Source organism: Choloepus didactylus, chromosome 2 (genome assembly GCF_015220235.1).
Source record: "Choloepus didactylus isolate mChoDid1 chromosome 2, mChoDid1.pri, whole genome shotgun sequence".
NCBI lineage: Eukaryota > Metazoa > Chordata > Mammalia > Pilosa > Megalonychidae > Choloepus > Choloepus didactylus.
Genome location: NC_051308.1, coordinates 129,584,943 through 129,598,484, shown reverse-complemented (window position 1 = coordinate 129,598,484; position 13,542 = coordinate 129,584,943). Strand labels below are relative to the sequence as shown.

Sequence of the window (13,542 nt, the reverse complement as noted above, 5' to 3'; positions counted from 1 at the left end):
TGTAATACACAGATTCTTGTTTCTGAAGAACACACTGGTAAGTTTCTGTATTTGAATGGGCATCTTTCCTAAAATTGTAGGCTTCTGCCTATAGCCTCAGATATAACTGCTTTTTAGAAGGGGTATACCTCACTTTTCTTCTAATTAATGTAAGCACTTTGCAATGCAAGAGAAAAGTTAGAAACGATTGCTACCATGATTTTCTGATACTGGCCCAGTTTTCTGTGTTTTTTTTCTTTACTGTGCAGCTAGTCTAAATGCAGGAAACAAAATCTCAGTTTAATATTCAATGAAGCAAAATTATTTCAAGACTAAATTTGCCTGAGGTGGGAAGGGGGTGTTATGAAAGGTAGAAAGTGACACAAAGGATATATCCCCAGGAAAATACCAATATCTTGACTACAACTTTGGATTTTAAATGCTATTGGTGTTCTCTGTGTGGGCATCTAAGAACCAACTTCATGGCTTAAGAATTCTAGTTCAGATGAAAGCCCCTGTACAGTCACTGCTTTATGAGTTCTCCCTGCTTTGCATCAGAAGCCCTGGGGTTGGGGAGATCTGAGTAGCCTATTTGTAACTGGGCTGCTTGTTTGGGGGACGTGAAAGCCTCCTAGAAGTCCAGCTCTGTTTTGATGGAGCTTTCCTAAATGTGCTCACTTTGAGAAACATGCAGCAGGATTAGTATCCTCAATCCCAATTTAGAGATGGCCAACCTGGAACTGAGAGAGCTAGTAGTGACAGAGCTACCACCAGAAAAGACTCTGACATGGGACTTGAATCCAAATCTAACCCTAAGCTGACTATACCACTAACTGCTTTTCAAAGGATGGAAGGCAGCCCGATCATCCTGCAGGAAGGTCTGTAGAAACCCCAATCTTCCTTTACCTAACCTCATCAATTTTCTGGCCCAGCAGTCCTTTCTACAAGCCCACAATGCTTGCCTTTTTCTTCCCTTTTGTTCCAAAAGGGTTGCAGTCTGGAATAGACAAATTGTGAGAGAATATTGGCAATATTTCAGGGTTTCTGTTTTTAAAAAAAGTGTTTTGCTATGGGTATTGCTTATTCTTTCAAAAAAAAAAAAAAAAATCTGCCTTTTTTTCTATTCAGATTCCACTCCATTGTTCCATTCCACATCATGTTTGGAATTTATCAACTCTATCCTGTTTCTGATGAACCATAATTTGATGGGTTGAATATAAGCTGTATTTGCCCAGATCTGAAAAACAACACTCATTTCACTGTGCTGATTCATGTGAACATTCACCAGCATGATTTGTTTTATTAGATTTCCTTTCCTAGGCAACATACTCCATGACATACTCAGTGCCTTTAATATGCAGAATCCATGGCCTCATCAGGAATCACAAAAGAAGAGATTGGGTCTGATGGGAAGATACAGACCCTGCCCTTAAGAAGACTGCACAGATAAGTGACACCGTCAAACCACAGAGCCCCCATGACAAAAACAACATCATAACAAAACAACACCCATTTTTTAAAGTATGGGGCCATAGAATTCCTTAGGTACAGAGATAGCCCCACAGGGGAGGGATTTGGTTCAGAAAATATGTCAGGAGGGAACCCAAATAGTTTTTCTCCTGAGTGTCCTCACTTTCCTGGCTCCTCCAGCCTCCTGCCTTCTGGGGTGCCCTCCTCCACACTCTTCAATGTGGAGTGTTCCTGGGAAGATGCAGATATGTTACAGGAGATGCGGATGAGAGGATTGACCTTTTCCATCTAATGTGGGTGAAGAAACTCCATAGTCCCCAGGCAAGACCCTTAGCCTGGTACACTGGGAGGGGAGAGCTGACCCCTTGTTTTTCACAGGAATTAGCAGAAGCCTTTCAGAAGGACTTTGTAAATCCACCAAAGAAAGGCTTCTGTTGACTGCAGGAGTATCTTCAGGGAGGCAGATGACTGATAACAGCTATCAGATCAATAAACTGGCAAAGTTAGTACATTGGAGAATCTCCTCCATCCCTCTGCCTCCAACCTGGTCCACATAAATGATGTGGGTCAGTATGTCTAAGGGATGAGAGGACGGGAGACAGAGTGAAGGCCATTGTCCTGACCCCACGCTATTCAGTCAGGAAGTTCTTCATAACTAATCTTGATCCTTCTAAATGTGATCCTGCATTGAAAGCCCTTTAGGTATAATTGTTCCTGCCTCTGCTCATCATAGAAGGTTCTCCTTTGCTTTTGGCCCTTTAGAGAACTGGATTTCATCAACCTCCTGTCCTTTGGTCTTGGGAAAACCCTCTTCTCACTGGCCATGACAGCCCTCTGAGAAAGGGGCATCTAGACAGAGGAACAAGCTCCTACAACAATGTGGTGAGTTATGCAGAGGAAACGCAGTGGGATGCTGGCTGTTGGGCAGGAGCTGAAGGGGGCTCAGCATGTCTACTGTTGCTACTCTCTTGAACTGAGGAAGACTGTGTGCCCACAGGGGACTCAGGTGACCCTCGGGGCTGGTGAGTACAGTGGAAATGCTTTGACCAGACATCACTAATCTGTCAGCTGGAAGGTGTCAGAAGACCTGGTAGTTGAAGCACTGTATGCCCTGTCTCTGCCTGGCATGTTGCCCAGCCCAGTCTTCTCTGGAGTCTCTGGCTTTTATACATTTACTGGCTCCCATACAGGTGGACAGACCTTGATACCTCCCTGGATCGATCCAAGTTCCTCATTTAATTTGACCTTCAAAATGACCCATGATGTTGTCTGTGCAGGAGACATTACTGCCATTTCACAGATGATGAAACGGAAGCTGAGCAAAACCAATGACTGCTCAGGGTCACCCACACAGATGTAAATGTCCTGTCAAGTGGTGGAAATAGAAAGTCCAAGACAAAAGATTTTTTTAATGCAATTTTATTGAGATACAATCACATAACATACAGTCATTCAGTGTACAATCAGTTGTTCACAGTATGATCATATAGTTGTGCTTTCATCACCACAATCTTTGAACATTTTTATTACTCCAAAAAATAAAATGAAAATTAAAATAAAAATGAATATCCAAAACATCCCATTCCCCTCCTCCCCACATTGTTTATTTACTTTTTAATACTGTTTAATTGAGATATATTCACACATCCTACTTCACAGCATCATCATACAGTTGTGCGTTCATCACCAGAATCAATTTTTGAACCTTTTCCTTACTCCAAAATAAAAATAAAAGCAAAAAAGAACACTTAAATCTTCCCATCCCCTCCATTCCACCCTTTTCTTCATCTAATTTTTGTCCCCATTTTTCCACTCATCTGTCCATACACTGGGTAAAGGGAGTGTGAGCCACAGGGTTTTCATAGTCACACAGTCACATTGTGCAAGCTACATCGAATCAAGATCACTGGGTTGCAGTTTGATAGCTTTGGCTATTTCCCTCTGGCCATTCCAATACACTAAAGACTAAAACGTGATATCTATATAGCACATAGGAATACCCTCCAGAGTGACCTCTCGACTCCATTTGAAATCTCTCAGCCACTGGAACCCTACTTTGCTTCATTTCTCTTTCCCCTTTTTGGTCAAGAAGATCCTCTCAATCCCACAGTGCTGGGTCCAGGCTCATCTCCATGAGTCATTTCCTGCTTTGCTGGGGGGAGGGCAGTGAATTCACTTGCCGAGTGGGCTTAGTGAGAGACGGGCCACATCTGAGCAACAAAGAGGCTCTCGAGGTGGGGGTGGGGACTCCTAGGCACAATTATAAGTGGGCTTAGCCTCTCCCTTGCAGTAACTAGCCTCACAGGGGAAGGCCTAAATTGGCAGTCCTCAATGTTTGCGGGAAAATCGGGTGGGAAGTCCACCTCTGCATTTCTCCCCAGCTCCTCGGGGCAGCCCCTCAAATACACTTACACTCTGTGCCCATTTCACTCTGGGATGTGTTGGGATTTCACCCCAGCCTGTACAAACTCACCAAATCTCACTTCCCATTCACTGCTCCCTGCACCTATGGTGTTCAAAAAACTGATCGCACAAGTTAGATTATCTAGTATGCTACAGAAAACATAGATCCTGCACCAGATAAACATCGCCTCCCTTGGTCTCACACATAAGTTGTAGTTTTAAAACCCAGTCAGTATCAATCCTCCACCCTTGGGCCTGCCCTGCCCTAGTCTTAACCAGATCCTCTTCATTCATATCTCTAATTAAAGTCTGATCTCTTTTTCAGTTCTTCCAACAGCCACCATACGGGGTAATGCTGACATTCATAGCTGCTGGACTCTGGCTCTGAGTCTCAGATGTCACACAGATACCCAAAGTTCCAGAGACTGACCAGGTTATATACAAGGGGCTCAGCATCACAGGATTTAGAGATAACCACTAAAATTCAGGAATTGATGTGATTGCTGTAAGAATTTATAATCTAGATACCATTTCAATAAACATTTCCCTGATAAGCTGTTCCCCAAGATTCAGTTCTCAGAGTTTACACATCACAGTTAGTCCATACCAGCAAGACATTATAATGCTTGTCCTTTCATTTCTGGCGTGCTTCACTCAAAATGCTGTACTCAAGATCCATTCACCTAGTTGCATGCCTCACAGCCTCGTTTCTTCCTGTAGCCGCACAATTTTCTATTGTATGCATAAACCACAGTTCACCATTCTGTTCATCGGTCAGTGTACTCTTAGACCACCTCTGTCTACTGCCAATAATGAATACTGCCATCACATATACTGGTGCGCAAATGCCAAGACAAAAGATTTTACCCCCAGCAATTTGGTTGTTATAGTGCTAGTGGTCTATATGTATGGATGTATATTCCTATAATTTGGGGAGAAAAAAAATGTGTTCTGTGTTGCATTATTCCAGCTCTTCACATTTAAAATTGCAACACTGCTCAGTCCAGAGCCGGATCTTCTGATTTCTAGCCTGGGACATTCTGGGATTCCATATGCTCAAGTCATATCGGCTTCGTATTACCACTTCTACCCTCACTGGCTACTTTAAAGATGAGGACACAGGTCATTATCTAATCTGGACTTTGTTCTAGAGGGCAGGAAGGCCAAAACCAGCCTCTTACCTCCTGATCTGGTCCTTTAGGTCTCAGGTCTTTGAGAGGCCTTGCAGGTCAAGAGTCTGATGGTCATCTCCCCATGACCTTCATCAGTAAGCACAATCAGCCATAGTGTGGACAAATTCCATGGGCAATTGACCCAAGGGGGAAAGAGACATGGTGACCACCTTGATTTCAAGTTTGGTAGATCACTTGCCTAGATTTCTTTTGTTATCCACTCTCCAGTTTTCTTTCACAATCTGGAAAACGCTGAACTGGTCTCTTACTGTTCTCTCTTAAATCACAAAGATTTAAGCCCATTAGACTAAAACACTCTCGACCTGCAGTTCTGCCCACATTCCACTGATGGAGGAAAGGAATAAAGGAGTCAGCTCTGTGGAGCTTGGAGTGGGGCTAAGAAAGGCCTGCCAGCTTCCTCTCCTCACACCCTGGGCATCAGCTTATCATCCCTTTCTAGGAGTAGGCTGTGGGGTACTGGATACACAAGGAATGCCAGCAGAGAAGGTGGTCATGGGCATCCCCATGTATGGACCATTCACACTGGCCTCCACAGAAACCACTTTGGGGGCCCCCACCTCTGGTCCTGGAGATGCTGGCCCCATCACCAAGTCTCCAGACTTCCTGGCCTATTACAGGTAACTCTGACTTCCCTGGGCACTCACCTGTTTCCTGGATCTGGGTAAGGGGGCCAGCATCAATCTGACAATAATAGAGTGACATGTCATGAGTGCTGTGAAGGGGAAGTACAGAGTGCTGTTGGAGCACATAATAGGAGCCTCTAACTATGACTTTGAGGGAGGGTGTCAGGGAATGCTTTCTGGAAAAGGTGACATAAGCTGAAATCTGCAGGAGCAGGAACCAGCCAGAAAGAGGGTATGGGAAATGGAAAAGGGGGACTGTCCCAAGTTTTTGACTAAGTAGACGGCAATGACATTTACTGAGTTAGGGAAGGCAAGAGAGGAAGCAGAGTGAGCATTGGTCTTGGTCATGAGATCATTCTGGACATTCTGAGTTTGAGGAGTCTGTGGGATGTCTAAATGCCTGTGGGTCATAGAGATGTCTCATGAGTGGATGAATATATAGGTTTGGATCACAGGACTCGTCTGAGCTAGAGATGTAGATTTGAAAATCATCAGCATAAAGATGGTATTTAAGCTAAAGGAATATATGCAGTCCCTTAAAGAGAAATCATACAAGGAGAAGTGAACAGGGTTCAAGACAAAATCCAAGAACCTGCTGCACCTAAAGAATGTGTTCCAGTTTGCTAATGCGGCCATTAAGCAAAATACCAGAAAGGAATTGGCTTTTAAAGGGGGTTTATTTGGTTACAAAGTTATAGTCCTACAGCCATAAAAGTGTCCAAACAAAGGCATCAACAATAGGGTACCTTCACTGAAGAACACTGATGGCATCCGGAAAACCTCTGTTAGCTGGTAAGGCGCAGGCGCAGGCTGGCATCTGCCCTGGAGTTCCAGTTTAAAAATGGCTTTCTCCCAGGATATTTCTCTCTAGGCATCTGAATGTGTTCTCTTAGTCTCTCCTAGGTGAACTCTGGACTAGCAATAGTCTACTTTCAATGGCCATTTCCAAAATGTCTCTCTAAGGTGCAGCACTGAGCTCCTTCTGTCTGAGCTCTTATAGGGCTCTAGTAAGCTAATCAAGGCCCCAGATGAGTGGGTGGGGCCACACCTCCATGGTAATAACCTAATCAGAGTTATCACCTACAGTTGGGTGGGTCACATCTCCATGGAAACAACCAATCCAAAGGTTCCAACCTAATCAAGACTAAATACATCTACCACCACTTTAAAAAACACGGCTTTTTCTAGAGGACATAATAAAACCAAACCAGCAGAATGGGCAGAGAAGGGGCACCCATCGAAGAAACTGACAAAGAGCAATAAGAGGGGTAGAAGGATCCCATACAGTTCTGTGCCAAGGAGCTTAGAGAAGTGGGTGTTTCAAGAAGGAAGGAGCAAATTGCCACAGTATGCCAAGCCTAAACCAAAAATATTCCTGAAAACCCTAAAGAATACCCTGGGAACTATCTGAGGCTCTATCATTTTACCTAGTAAGTTTATTTTTTCAGAAACTCAAGGCCTCCATATTGTTCCTATGCCAGATAAGCCCTGACACCCAGACGTACCAGTCCCTCCAAGAACATTGACCATTTCATTACTTGATCCCATAAGGTCCACACCCCTTTCCAGCATGAAGAAGTTAAAATGGTCATTGTCCAAATATCTCTGAAGATTGAGAATGATTAAATGAGAGGAAAGAGGCATAATTGAGAAATTAGGATTTAACAAATGATTATGACTACTGACTCATTATATAGATATTTCTGTTTGGTTCTACATCAGAACAGCTAGAAGGAAATACCGGAAATTGTTGAGCTGTAATCCAGTTACCCTGATCTTTGATAATGATTGTATAGTTCTAAAGGACAAAAAAAAAGTTGGTTGCCCATGTTGTGTAGATCTACTTCTGGATGTTTTATTCCATTCCATTGATCTTTATATCTATCTCTGACAATACTACACTGTCTTAGTTAACCTAATTTTATTGTAAGTCTTAAAATTGTGTAAAGGCCAATCAATATGAGGGTAAATAAGAGTGGGGAGTAGTAAGGGGTATGGAATATTTGAGTTTTTTTAAATTTCTATTTCTTGAGTAATGCAAATATTCTAAAATTGATCATGATGATGAATGCACAAATATGTGATGATACTGTGAAGCATTGATTGTATACTTTGGAGGGATTGTATGGTGTGTGAACATATCTCAATAAAATTACATTTGAAAAATACAATTTAAGTGGCAAAAAAAAAAAAAAGGAACGAAGGAGTGGTCAAATGTGTCTGATTCGGCCCAGACACCAGATAGATTTAGCATCATAAGGATAGTTGTCAAAGTTATTCATCTGATAAGGCTATCATTTCCATCTGTTCCTCAATCTGGGGGGAAAAGAAATGCATAAGGGAAACCAGAACTCAACCAACAATTCAGCTAAGAATCTTGGGACACTCTCATATCCCAGTTCTCCATCCTTATCTCAAAAGGCTCACTGTCAAGGTGGAAAGAATATAGAATAAGAATATTACTAGTTATGCAAGAGTTTCAAAACAAGCTATCTAATAAAATTAGTTAATAAAATTATAGATAATAGGATCAAAATTGGATAATAAAATTACAGTGGCATTGCAAAATAAGATGTGTTTAAATGGCCAGTGAGCGACATGGAGGACCACATGTTCAGAAATGGGTGACTGGGGAAGGCCACACGGACGTGAAGAGATTGTGCTGTGACTTGAAGGATGGGTAGGGGCTTGATCAGGTAGAGGAAAGGATATCATCTTAGATCCAGGGATGCTTCCTGGTCTCCCTTTGGAGTCCTGACCTCTCATCGTGGGTGTGGGCATGCCATGAGCCCATGCTAAGTCCTTGGCACCCATGAGGGACCCGTCACTGTAACACTCAGCCTTTAAAGTCATCACCCACACAGGGAAATGATTGAGGCACCATCAGTTCAGTTAGTGAGGAGAATGGGTTATCCTGAGAGCCTTCAGTGATTCTGGGCGTGCGTGATAGATTGGAGGAGGGAGAGAGCCTTCCATCATCAGCTACTTTGTCTTTCTGTCTTTCTGTGTAAGTAACAGCTACTAAAAAAGAGAAATCTTAAGAAAAAAAAATACTTTCCAATATCACATATATAAAAGTTCTAGTCTGATAGCAATAACCCTCTCAATATAAAGGACAAGAGAAGTCATTGCTCAGAATCTGTTGGTAGGATTTTAATATGGACCACTGGTTGTACATGCCCCAATCTCACAAAAAGTTTAATGGGATTGTTCAGTTTATCACCCTAGGTCATAATAACTTTGATAATTGATATTTGGTTAGTCAACTTTTGGTAATCTAACTTAATTGAGATAAGCATGGGTGTGGATAATCCAAAAGCAATCCAAAATGAATTTTATATATGTGATATTGGAATGTATTTTTTTTTTTTTTTTTTTTACTGAAGATTTCTCTTTTTTAGTAGCGATTACTTATACAGAAAGACAGAAAGACAAAGTAGCTGATGATGGAAGGGGCATCCCGGGACAGCCCAGTTTAGAATAGGATGAGGTTAAGGGACAGTAATAGGCTTAAAGTAGGGGTGATCTACAAGGTGGGTAATGATGATGATGGTCATCATAATACTTTACATTGGTAGAAGAATTAACTGTTTTCAAAGTTTTAAAAATATAGATATTAGTTCATTTGATCCAAATAACACTACTATAAGGAGGCATTATTATAATAATTCCTATTTTGCAAATGAATAAATTAGAAAGTTGATTGTTCAGTGCTAAGGAGGGCCTGATTGGGAACTTCAAGTTTTTTTGGTTTCTAACTGCTTGTGGCTCCTCCTGATGAGGCCTTAAAATAAGCAGTTCTATGGTTCACTCTGGACCATCCATTCTATACTTTAAATCAGGTCATTTCCCTCATTGTCTGGTCTCTGGGATAATGGGTCTGATATTTTCCCCAAAGCTCCTTGTGGCTTCCCATCCTTGTCTATGTCAATAAGTTTTTAGAATAGCCTATCATTGACTTCCTTCTTGCTCGCTCCCTGACAGATATGCCAGTTTCTGCAAGGAGCCAGGATCACAAGGATTCAGGATCAGCAGTTTCCCTACGCAGTCGAGTAGAACCAGTGGATGGGCTATGATGTCATGGGGAGTGTAGAGATCAGGTAGGTAGGCAAGGGGCTGTGGGGACAAGAGGGCATGCCTTTGTGGGGGATGGGAGAATGGCAATGTATCGTAAAATGCATTAAACCTTCTGTTGAAGGAGAATTAGGGGCCCTAGACTCTAGGACAGGATCCAGGGGCCTCTAACACTGACATCTAGTAGTGACCCTAAGTCATACCTGTGAGGCCTTGTGGTACAAGCAGGAGAGGTGGAAAGGGTGCAAGAAAGAATTGGAACTGAAAATGAGTGGAGAAGTGAGGAATAGGGAGAAGGGAGGAGCAGAGGAAAGGGAGAGGGCATAAAATGATGCCTCAACCATCTCAGGGCAAACCCTTCAGTCATTTTTGTGGATTATCTACCTACCTACCTAGGAGTCTCTGAGCCTACCAGGCTTATGACATGAAGGGGGCACCATGTACCTGACAATCCCATCCCACAGTAATATCTGACCTACAGAGAAGGGTGACTACAGAGCTCTTCAGGGATGATGGAGCTAGTCTCACAAATTTATTCCTCACAGTCCTGGTAAAAGGTGTGTCCTCTGGACATTCCAGGGATGTGTGAGCAGGTCTTCCATGATAAATCCACTTTAACATTCCAGTCTCTCTAAGCCTTTGAATCCCGTCCTCTACATTATGCTAGGGCAGTTCTGGCATTTTGACCTCAGATAATCAGTCTACCTTTTGATCCATGTTTCAGCCAACCACCCAAACAAACTAATGCCCTTTCTAACCCCTCAAGCTATAATATTGAATGCAGAATCTCTCCTTAGTGGGCCAATATCAATAAATTCAGCCTGATGCAACTTTACATTCCTTCCACCATTGTCCCACACCCTTAATATCCATTCCCACACATATTTCCCCTGATTTCTGTCTGTATAAGTTGGAAAACCCTTACAGTTCTTTTGGAGTATAGTGTATCTCCTCATGCGTCACACTTTGTACTTCACCCCTCTGGGCCTGTTGGGACTTTAGTCTAGTTTTAGGTCTTGAAGCAAAGACTGGTGGTGAGGGTGGGTCCTTAAAAGAATTAGAAGTATCCCTCAAGCCATTTACCTCAGGACATTCTGTTACAGTTTCATCTGGTGAAACAGCATTAATCTCTCCAGACAGAGGAGTGAGGGCTGCTTCCTCTGGGGAGGTGACTACAGGTTTAGCAGGCACTGAAGGGTTAATCTCTTTAGGTGGAGATTGGATGGCAGGCTCCTCAGGGCAGACTGGAGGTGGGGTAGAGGGGCTGTTTCCTCAGGACAGACCACTACAGGTAAATCTAACAAAGACTCAGCAGAATCTAGGGTTCCAGTGTCCTCACTACCATTATTATCAATCCATATGTCCCCATCCCAAGTTTCAGGATCCTATTCTTTTCCAATCAATGCCTTTACTTTAACAGCAGACACCCTGCGAGGTTGAGATTTTAGTTTACGTTGTAAATCTGCTGCTTGCACAATGCGAATCTGGATCTGGTTTTCAGAAATCTCAAGTCTGCAGCCATAGGAAATAAGATTTTCTTTTAGGGCACACATAGAAACCTTTACATCTGTCATACGGTGCTTAAGTTTCAAATCTGAAGCCTTTAGCTCATCCCTTTCTCTTATAACTTTATCTGGCGTATCTAAGATGAACTAGCCAACATCATTATACCTCTTGACTCTGCAAAACTCTGTTAAGGTGTCAAAAACACTGTCACCCAGAGCCTTGCTTCATACAACAGTATGATTAGGAGAATCAAACAGTGATATTTTGCATATCTCCATTGCCAGCTCACGCCATGAGCTGTCAGTGCTGTCTTGATTATGGAAATGGAGTCATTAGTGCCTTTGAATTTAATCAGAGTAGAAAACCAATTGTAAAAGCCCACTTTAAGACTCTGTTTCTCAAGAACCATTCCCGGTACCAAGTTGTATTAGTTTGGATTTTCTAGGGAAACAGAATCAACAAGAGATATCTAAAGAAAAGATTTTATAAAAGTGTCTCTCGCCACTGTGGGTCTGCACGAGTCCAAATTCCGTAGGGCAGGCAGCAAACTGGCAACTCTGATGAACTCCTCAGGCAGTGAGCTGGCAACTCTGATGAACTCAGGAAATGCTTCACTGGCTAGCAGCAGCAGCAGAAGGTCCTCTATCTGTCTTGCTTAAAATACTTCAACTGACTGGATTAAATTCAGCTGATTGAATTCTCTCATTGTGGAAGACATGCCCTTTCTTGATATAATCAGTCACAGCTGCAGCCAAATGACTAATGATTTAATAATCCAGCCTTCTGGTTTATTAACCAGCCACAAATGTCCTTGCAGTAACAGGCCTGTGTTTGCTTGACCAGACACCTGGGCTCCATCACATGGCCAAATTGACACATGAACCTAACCATCACAATGGGGTAGCTTCCAGATTTCTCTCCTCCTTCCACTAACTTTATCTCAGACCTGGAACTGGGCCTGCTTTTTCTCCTGCAGCTGCTGACTTGTTTTCCTGAGGCATAATAAAAAAAACTTCTTTTTCCAACAAGTGTGGTCTCATTCATGCAGTCCAGGGTAAGGCTGTCCTGCCTTCGCTATTTGTGGGGTCTGTGTACAAATGTGGGCACCCATGTCATATGTTTAAATATTTAAAAGACCTAACTGTTACAATATGATTTATGCTCCAACATTGTCAGATATGCCTTTATGCGGTCGCAGTTGACTCGTCTGGGGGGGGGTGGCGGCCGGTTGCTAAATCCTAGGCTCCCAGGATTGCTCCGAGGGTACCGGCGGCGGGGGCTCTTTCCCGGAGGCGAGGGCGAGGCGGGGGACTTGGCCAGGTCCCCGGCGGGAGGCGTGCAAGTATGGAGGGCGGCGAGAAAGGAACAGGCGGGACACGATTTCTTTTAAGGATGATGAAAACCAAGAGAGAGAGAGTTTATTAGGGGAGAGTACAAGTTTATATCGGGCGGTTTAGAGGGTGGGGTAGCTGTAAGGGTTAAAGGCTTGGATTGGTTCTGAGAGGACGCGGAAGCTGTTTGTCACGGGCAGGAGGTGCTCTGGCAACAATGCATGCGCACTGGCGGTGGGGGAGTTGCTCTGGCAACGGGGAGTGGGTGGGCAAGGTAAAGGGGGCGGTTTTCTCTGGCAAGCCCTCCCCAATGGTTTTTACTTTGGGGTGAGGAAATGGGGCCTGCATTCGGCTCCACTTTCTCAGGCCCGGGGGGCCGTGGAGGGCGCAACCACCCGTGCCCCACTACCTTTCCTAGGGGCTGATCAGTTCCCCTGGCCCAGGCCCGCCAAGTCAGAACTCGATAACAGTGTCCCGCACCTTTATAACAACCTAGAAGATCAGGTATGAATTGAAAATTCTCAGGTTCCTTAGAATTCTGCATTAGAATGTGGCAGCATGTACCCTTGACACCCAGCCCCAGGCAACCCCCTTCTCTTCCCACCTGCAGCTCTGTCTCCCTGAGCTGGGCCTGACACACCCTTGGGGACATCTCAGTCTTTGCATCCAAGTTTGTCTAGACCTCCCATAAAGAGCCTCGGGGCTAGGAGTGTGGATACCAGCAGTACCCCCCACCCTCAGGATGATGGACCCTGAGGCAAGAGGCCTGTGCAGACCCTGAATGTGGGCATGAGGACCTGGTGGGGCAGGAATCCTGGGTATCTGGTTTGTGATCTACAGCAGGGAGGGATGTGTACCTCAGGTATGTGAGCCCCTATCCCTGCAGTCCCCTCACCTCATGGCTCATGGGCCAAATTGGATCTGCTGCTTGTTTTGGTACATAATTTTTTTTTAGTATGCAGC

General features: G+C 43.7%; 2 pseudogenes; both read left to right on the top strand.

Moving 5' to 3' along the window:
- LOC119528152 overlaps positions 1 to 12,231 on the top strand; it is a 35,376-nt pseudogene extending 23,145 nt beyond the window's left edge.
- Positions 1 to 13,542, top strand: part of LOC119526891 — a 75,677-nt pseudogene that overhangs the window by 50,430 nt on the left and 11,705 nt on the right.